Genomic DNA, 9,583 nt, shown 5'->3' with positions numbered 1-9,583 from the left:
TCATCAGATATGTGATGAACTGTGAATACCTTCTGGGCATGAGTAAAATGAATTTAGTTTTAAACTTTATGGCTTTGAAATAGTTATTTTAATCGTATGTGAAGTTCTTTTAAATAGAATGATTTTTCCATTACTTATTTTAACATGGAATTGTCAATAAGCTTTTCACATAATACAGTTGCTATAGTTTTGAGACATTTGTAGATATATTAAGTCATATAAACTCAGTAATAATCACTCATGGACAATTTAGTGGTTAGCAGTACAATTTAACTGCACCCTGTCTGATTTAAAAAAAAAATTAATATAAAAAACTTGAGTGGAAAATTTTCCTTCCTAAAACCTAAGAATTCATTTATCAATGGTCTCTGGACTTTAACTGAGAAAAGTAACCATGACTGGTGAGTAAACATTTTTACACTTTACTTACTTTCATTAGTATAATTTTAACACATGGAAATAGGTTTTTTTTTTTTTTTTAACGTTTTTATTTTTGAGACAGTGAGAGACAGAGCATGAACGGGGGAGGGGCAGAGAGAGAGGGAGACACAGAATCGGAAGCAGGCTTCAGGCTCTGAGCCATCAGCCCAGAGCCCGACGCGGGGCTCGAACTAACGGACCGTGAGATCGTGACCTGAGCTGAAGTCGGACGCTTAACCGACTGAGCCACCCAGGCGCCCCTGGAAATAGGTATTTTTAACCTCACTTAACACACATTAAAAGTGATTAAATAAAAGAGAAATAATTATAGCTGTGTCCAACTCAAAGTTTATTGATGAAAGTTTAAGCTCTGTGAAACCCTACCTTTTCACTGTCACACAGCTTTCCTCATTACATTCACATTACACGTTGCTGCCATTGTAAGTACTCAGTGATACTACTGATTCCATGCTTTTTCTAGAGTTTGGATCGGTTTGCCCATAAGTGAGAATAGATGCACTCCATTTTCTTGCAAATGATTTTCTTTTGTCTTGGATCTAGAATCACATTTAAGAAAGATATTTGACTTGGAAATCATTTTATCACAAAATAAGAGTGACACCTTCCCAGCTATATTATGTTATTGGCCAAACATTGTCCTTTTACTGGGTACTTGGTTATATGCAGTATGTTATATGCACATAGCATAACTTGGTTTTATGTGAATGAGAATATCTTTGTAAGAAGCTAGAGCAAAGTTGGATAAGTGAGAGACAAAATTGCATGCAATTTTAATCATATCATTTAAACAGGTTTATAGAAGCGTTAAAAGTATCGAGAAGAAAAAAATACAGTTACTTCTGATTATACCTACTGATTTGTGCGTTCAAGGGTAGAATTCTTTCTTATCAACTTTTACTCCCATCACCAAGCTGGAATGAAAAGATAAACTTTTTTTCTAATTTTTAATGTTTATTTATTTTTGAGATAGACAGAGAGTAGGGAGGAGCAGAGAGAGAGGGAGACACAGAATCCAAAGCAGGCTCCAGGCTCTGAGTTGTAGGCACAGAGCCCGACTTGGGGCTGCAACTCATCAACTATGAGATCATGACCTGAGCCAAAGTCGGCGCTTAACTGACTGAGTCACCCAGGTGCCCCGAAAAGATAAACTTTAAAGGCTGATTTGGTATGAGAGAGACATTTAACATTTCATTAACAAAACAAAACACAAACCTGTGGTATCGGCAATTTTGTGCATTATGTAAGGTATCCGTACCAGAACAGACCAGGCATTATTGTTTTTCATCCAAAGGAAAATAAATATATGGCATCTCACCCACTGGTGTAATAGAGAAAAATTTTAATTAGGTAAAATATTATGACAACTTGTTCAAGAAGTACAATTCATATTAAAGACATTTATAGATGTGAGATAACCTAAATAGAATGAGAAGTCATTCCTCCTTAATAAGTAAGTAATCGTTAAAATTTCTTCAAAGCAAATGGGAGCAAAGATATCCTCCAGAGCATGTCACTGATAAAAAACTAAGTCGTTAAAAGCCAAGTTTGAAATATTTTTATGCAGACATAGAAGACTATTCTGGTAATATTAGCTGAAAGATATTACCAACCATTCCAGGGCAGAAGGACACATGAAAGAATAAGATGGTATGTGCAGAAAATGATCAGAAGAGAAAAATTCTCTTGATTTAAAGAAAAAAAAAAAAAGAGGAGATAGCCCTGGGACAAGAGCAGAGACAATTGCCTCCCATTATTACTACAAGGATTTTCATCATATCCAAAATTATATTTTGGTGTGCATAATTATGCTGGTTAGAAAACATAATTCTCATTTTAAATTGTTAACATAATTATTGTCAAATAACCTTCTTTGTAGTTGTTACAAAGTATTGACTTAGATTATTCTTTCAGATTGGGACTGTTTTTCTTGGTCAACTGCTGTCAGGATTCCTAGACATAAAGGGCCTCAATTTTGTAAGAAACATCGTATACAGAATATTGCTTCTATTTGGAAGTGGGCATTATTTTTCCTTAAATCTTATTAAATCTACATAGATATATTTGCATTTATAATTATCCATCTCACAGATACCTGAGTGGCTCAGTCGGTTAAGCAACCAGCTCTTGATTTCAGCTCAAGTCATGATCTCACAGTTCGTGAGATGGAGCTCCAAGGTGGGCTGCATGCTGACAGTGTGGAGCCTGCTTGGGATTCCTTTTCCCTCTCTCTCATCCCCAGCCCCAACTCTCTCAAAATAAACAAATATACATAAAAAAAAAATTTAGATATAATTATCCATCCCAGTTTTACAACATAATATTTCAGGTCATATGTTTCATTCCGTGAAATTTTAGATGCGTCAAAGTGTTCTATTTTCTTCTTTTATCCTTTTTTCCCTTAAGCTTATATTATGCTCTCGTATTTAAGAAAAATATTAATAAATACATTTTTCATTCTGACCATAATTTGGCAATTAGAGGATTCCTTTGCCTGTTACTATCTAGTGCTAATGAATAACCTTGCCCCTGTTTATTAAGGACCTTTAGGACAAAGTTGATGGCTAGTTACCTTTAATCTCACCAAAGAGTAAAGCGAGATAAAAGTTCTTAACTTTTATCAGGTAATATTTTCACATGATAAATACTGATGATAAAAGTGATTGAATGGACTGGGTTCCAAAGGTATAGAGACACTTTTGTTCACAGAGGTCTAATAATAAATAGATCACCTGTTTTTGAAAAAAATAATTGAAATGATATATGATGATGAGATTTAGGAATCTCCTTACACATTCCATAGATGTAAATGGCAATGGCCATCTAATTATAGACATGGCACTTAGGAGAATATAATGGCAATTTAAAAAAAAAGGGTGGCAGGGTATGTATCTTTACCCTTTTTGCTCTTATGGAATAAAATACTTCAAAAAATAATTCATTGCTCCTTTAAAAATTTAATCTTGGAAAAATAATTCCTGGACATGCAAGTTATTCAATTTGGTTTCCAGTATGCTATGTAAGTACATCAGTCCCCAAATTTTTTTTCAGAACTACAGTTTTTAACAATTTCTTAAATCCATAACTTTAGTTGGGGGGTTCATTAGGGGTGATCAAATCTTAGAGAAAAACAAATGTAGTCATTTTGCCTGTAATGTGTTATCATCATTATATCTTACATTATTTTCAAATAATCTTTATTCACAAGTTTCATTTTAAATTGTGATTATGGTCAGAAAAGTGAGAATGTAAGAACATAACATCTATAGTCTGTATTATTCTCCAATACTAACATCCCTAGTTATTTTTCCTGTTTACAAGTCAAAACACTATTTTCTTTCTGTGAGGATAGAAGTTTCAACTGTTGTGTAAATATCACACTGTCTGTAGTTTGTTTATTTTTTTCATTTTATCCCTTTAGTGTTTGAATGGGTGACTCATTTCTTTGTACAGTACTTACAAAAAGACTGAAAATCATGAAAAAGTCTTGAATAAGAAAATAATAACATGATGTTGTCCATGTTTAAAGTAGATTAACCTTCTGTTATGGATGATACAAAGCATTTAAACAGAAAAAAGATATTAAGAATGATTTTATTTAATAACATTTATTTAAGCACTTATAATTGGTGTGCTCACTTAACACATATCATATATTTGTTAAATAGAGTGATGGATTATACAAAAAAATACACAGTATTTATTTTAGAAACAATAAAGTGAACCATTTAATATCTATTTATTTAACCAGGATTTTACCACTATAAACACAAATTTTCGCAGCCCTGATTGAGTTTATTTTTGTGTTAAGCTTCCTTCTTTTTTTCTATATAAAGATAAGGTTTTCTTTCATGTAGCAAGGAAATAATTTTATGATCATTAATAAAATTACTGATGCCAATAGCTATCGTCTTGCCAAATACATGCTTTTACACTAAAAGGGTGAATTTATATTAAAAGGGTGAATAGCAGCCCAAGCAAAAGTATTATTAGTATAGCGAATGATCACTCCTTATCGTTATGATGATCTGGAGAATAAGGAAGGTTTGAGGAGGTGGAGTCTGAAGGCAAACTATCTACTATCAAACATGGCTGTACCATGTCCTTACCTTGGCCCTTAGCAAACAGCTTTACTTCAATCAGCCTCTTTCTTCAACTATAAAATGGGGAGATTATCATAATGAAACTCCATAGGATGGTGCTAAAAATTTAGGGAGAAAATCAACACTTAAGGCTGTGCCTAATATATAGTGTCATACATGTGTTGGCTACTTTCAAGTGTATATGAGACCTGATAAATTTTGTTAGCCAGAGAAAAGGTGGCAATCATTTTGCAGTATGTGAGTGGATCAAATCAACGCCTTAAGCTCATATGTAGCTATATGTCAGTTATAACTCAATAAAGCTGGGGAAAACACACAAGAAGTAAGTGTTGTCTAATATTAAAATGCAGGTGAGAGACCTTTTAGTTTTAATGATGTCATTTACTTATATTTTCAGTATTAATTATTCATTCCTTTAGTCCCCTCCAGCTGCATTTCATTGTGTTTAAGGAAGTAGTAATCACTTCAATTATAGATAATTTCATTATAAAGAAGGTGGCCAAAGTGATAGAGCAGAAAAAATAAACCAGATTAAGGAGATAAAATTTAAGTATAAAGCAAAAGATAATTTCTTCATCATATAATATAATTTGCAGTTTTTGACCTTCCATAATTGTAGCGTGGGGATAGATATATTATTTTAAAACCTTTTTGGCATTTTCTCTGTCATTTTTGTTGGAGAATAAGAGAAGAGATTTTTCTGTTTCATTATTTCTTATTTAATTTTTCAGAGTGGTTTACTAACTAAATAAATATAACAATATGCTTCAAAGTATATTCCATGGAATATCAATCTAAGAGAAATGTCCTGAAAAATAGATCCTGTGATCAAACAGCACATTACTCGATAAAGGATTTGAGAATTTATGAGATAAAAACATTAGTTGTTTTACTAATAATATCCCTGTTTTGTAAATCATAAATCTGCTTGGCACAACACTTTTTAAAGACGTATAGACCAATGTTCTGTGGAACACTTTAAGATTTCTGTGTAATCTTAAAATGAAAATGTCTGATCTCACCCTAATAAACAAAAGAGCTAAGTAGAAACTTATTTGTTTCAGGTTCACAGGTTATGAGGTAAACATTTGATTTATTATTAATAAATTTCATTACTCTTGTATTTTACAACATTAAGTTCCAAAAATCTATTTGCTTTTCATATTATCTGTCTCCTAAAAAACTCAGTTGAATTTGCATTCACTGTAACAGCTGTTCAAAGCATCAACCAAGATTCTCCTTCTAATTAGTCAAGAGGGATGTGGAAACAAGAAATTAATTAAAGGGTAATGATCAAGTAAAGTAAAAACTCATACTGAAAATAAAATTTGGTAAATATCTATTCTCTTACTGATTTCTATAGAAGATATTCCTTAACTGAGAGTGAAATTACCTAGAGATGTTTGGATATTGTTTACCAGGCTAGCTGTGATTTCCAGAAAACTGAGGCTTTAGCTCATGAGGCACCCAGGAAACTTTTAAACAAATTTGAACATGAGCCTGTATGAAATGAATAGTTTTAAGGGTAAAGATTTTTAACTTACTATGCTAATAAAACATATTCCTTGCCTTGATGACTAAATATTATCTCTAGAAACCTAAACCATTGTAATAACGTTGTAGTGATGATACTATTTTAGCCCACTGTCGTATTTTGAGTGTTTCCCTTTAACTGAAATTTCCAGACTCTTTTATGTCTATTGTCTTCATATTTAAAGTTCTACCCTTTTGTATTATACTTACTCTACCATTTATTTACTCACTGAATCTCAGGCCTAAATGGACTATTCTATACCTAGACTTGTCCCTGTATTGTCTAGGACTAGAAGTCTTTAAACGTTTGCTAAGAATCTCTCATAATTTAGATCCTAATTAAGTTCTCTAAGATAGTTAATTAAAATTAAGATCTCAGATTATATATCGTATCTTCTCACAGATGGAAGTGGTATCACTATGTTTTTGGTAACATTTTTCTAGGAAGCAAAGGGGCTTAATTCCACCTCATTGCTAGTGAGTCCTGAGTGTGTAGGACCCTTGGCTCCAGCTGAGGCACAACTTCATACCTCAAGAAGAATAAGACAGGAGCACTGCTTAGCTTCTTCATTCAAAGCTTTGTCTCCATCCCTATGACCTCACAGTACTGGGAGACCATATCCCAGTAGGATAATCCCATTTAGTGTCACATCTAGGTTCTCCTTTCACCTTTAGGTTCTTCCTTCTGACTTCAGGCTCTCTGTCATGCCTACTAGAATCTCAAATCAGTCATAAGTAAACATTTGTATGTCCTCAGATTTCTGGAAACATTCCGTTTATTTCCTATCCATATTGAGAGATTATTTCTCTCCAATGACACAACCCATTTTTACTATTTTTCTGAGAGCTGTGTTAATCTGATGAGTTTTTTTGACTTATAAACCCTTTCTCTCTCTCTTCCGATACACACACACACACACACACACAGACACACACACACACACTATATATATATATATATATATATATATATATATATATATATATATATGCTATAGACAGACTTACTCTTCTTTTCTACTTCCAAACCGTTCGTCCTCATACCTTCCTCAAAGCCACTGGTTACTTTCTTAGGTATTGCTATTTACTTTACAAACTGTTACCTCTCTTATTTACCTCTTTACAAAACTTATTCATTGAAAATATCATCAAAGAATAATTTCTGACTTTCCACCATTTTGGTCATATGTATGTTTCAAATTTAGTGTTTCTGCAAAGGAGGGAGAGATGGGGATTTGTTGACAACTTTGAGTTATTGGTAAGTATTTAGTGGAATACTCAATAAATGTTTATTAAATCCATTAGTGATTATTGTATCTTCTCTTACTATCTAAGAATTATCCAGACTACTGTAAAAAGTCAGTCTTCTTGATGTCTGGATCTCACAACATTGAGCCTACTTAAAAACATTTACTATTATAATTATTCTGTTTTTTACTGTTACTGCTTTTGCTTCTGCTGGATCATTTCAATTAGTGTGCAGATATCACTTGTTTTGCTTTAAACAGATTAATTTCTAGTGTCCTTTTTTACTATCTTTTACATTTCCCTATTTGTTCATACAACACCCCCCACCAAAGAGTAATTGATACATGACATCTCCCTTATTTCCTCTTTGTTTTATTCCATTTGGTCACTCATTCTCATGACCCACAAAAATAATTCTCAGATTCACTAAGACCTCAACCTTGGCAAATGCAGTATTATTTTATCTTCCTTAAACTTGTCTGAACTCTCAATAATATTTAGCTTGGTGTATATTTCTTCTATAATTGAAAGCCTTTTTTTGGTTGTTCTAAGTTTCCATGAAAATTTAATTGTTTCCCTGTCTTTTCTTAGTCTCTTTCTTCTGCTATAGTTAGAAAGTGGAAAACTACACAGGATTCAGTGTTAAAGGTTCTAGCTAATCATTTTTTTTTTACTTTAGGCAATCAGAAAAATCTCATAAATCTGCTGCCGTATGTATCTTAATGGGTCTCAAGTCTAAATCTTCATCTCTGATCTAGCCCTGGGCTCCAAACACACATGAAACTATCTGTTTAGCATCTTTGTTTTGAAGACTAACTGGCATCTCAAATGTAATTCAGACAAAATGTACTTCTCAGTTTCTGCTGTAATCTGCTCCTTCTCTAGTGCATAAGTAATAAAACCATTCATTTAGTTCACTGAAAATTTTAACAACAAAATAGAAGATACTATTTATTTATCTCTTTCCCCATACTTGAAGCCAAACTATAAGCAATTTCTTTTGGTTCAACCTCAAAAATATTTTTTCCAATTTTAATCACATTTGCTGTCTTCATTTTACAACTTATTTTAAGCCACCATCATCTTTTGAACAGAGTGCGTGTATATACATATACATATACATATACATATACATATACATATACATGTATGTGTGTGTGCGTTTATATAAAAACAGACTGCACATTTTATTTTTGACATAGCAGTTATAAGATCTTTCATTTATATAATAAACATTATCATAGGAAAGTCTTGCTTATTAACTTTTGATGGTTTTCATTTCAAGCAAAAACAAATCTAAATTTCCACCATGGCCTATAGAATGTTTTACAAGCTAACTTCTTACCAACTCCCTGGCCTTATCCCCAGTCACTTTCCCTTATGTCACAAGGACCTGATGCAGTATCCTGACTTTGGTTCATTTGCTTGTTTTTGTTTGTTTGTTTGTTTTGTTTGTTCTCTTAATATACGTAAGTTTTGAGCATGGTTTCTCAGGGCTTTTTATTTATTTACTGTGTATTCTAATCCTTATATAGTTCTTCTTCTTAGTATTAGTATTCACAGATAGTTCAGCTATCATGTCTTCAGAGATTCCATCCCTCCCAATCCAAATATTCTCTTTTTTTTAATTTATTTTTTTATTCCTTATTTATTTTTGAGAGAGAGAGAGAGAGAGAGAGAGAGAGAGAGAGAGAGACTGTGAGCGGGGGAGGAACAGAGAGAGATGGAGTCACAGAATCTGAGGCGGAATCCAAGCTCTGAGCTCACCACAGAGCCCAACGCGGGGCCTGAACTCGCAAACTGCGAGATCATGAGCCGAAGTCGACGCTTAACTGACTGAGCCACCCAGGTGCCCCTAAACTATTCTCTATCTTATTGTTATCTTAGTATTTGTAAAATTTACATCATAGTACATCACTATCTTTGTCATATCTTTGAATCTTTATCACGTTTATATATTTTGTGTGTTTTTTTCTCTCTTCCTTTCATTAACATATAAGAAATCTGCCACAATTTAGGTGTACAGTAATATATATTTAATACATTCTGACATGTACCAGTAATAAATTGCTGAACAAGAAAATGGCAGTACTAACCATTAAGGAGTCTACAATCTAGCAGAAGAAAAAGACAATTAAATATGCAACTCAATTAAGGGTTTCAAATTTATCATAAAAGAAGTATTAGTTGTGATAGTAGAGCATACGGGGCACAACGTAAATCATAGGTTCAGGAAGGTTTTATCCAATGTAATTGTGGTG

The sequence above is a fragment of the Herpailurus yagouaroundi genome, unplaced genomic scaffold (genome assembly GCF_014898765.1).
Source record: "Herpailurus yagouaroundi ecotype Mexico unplaced genomic scaffold, PumYag 28, whole genome shotgun sequence".
NCBI lineage: Eukaryota > Metazoa > Chordata > Mammalia > Carnivora > Felidae > Herpailurus > Herpailurus yagouaroundi.
This window is presented reverse-complemented; position numbering follows the sequence as displayed.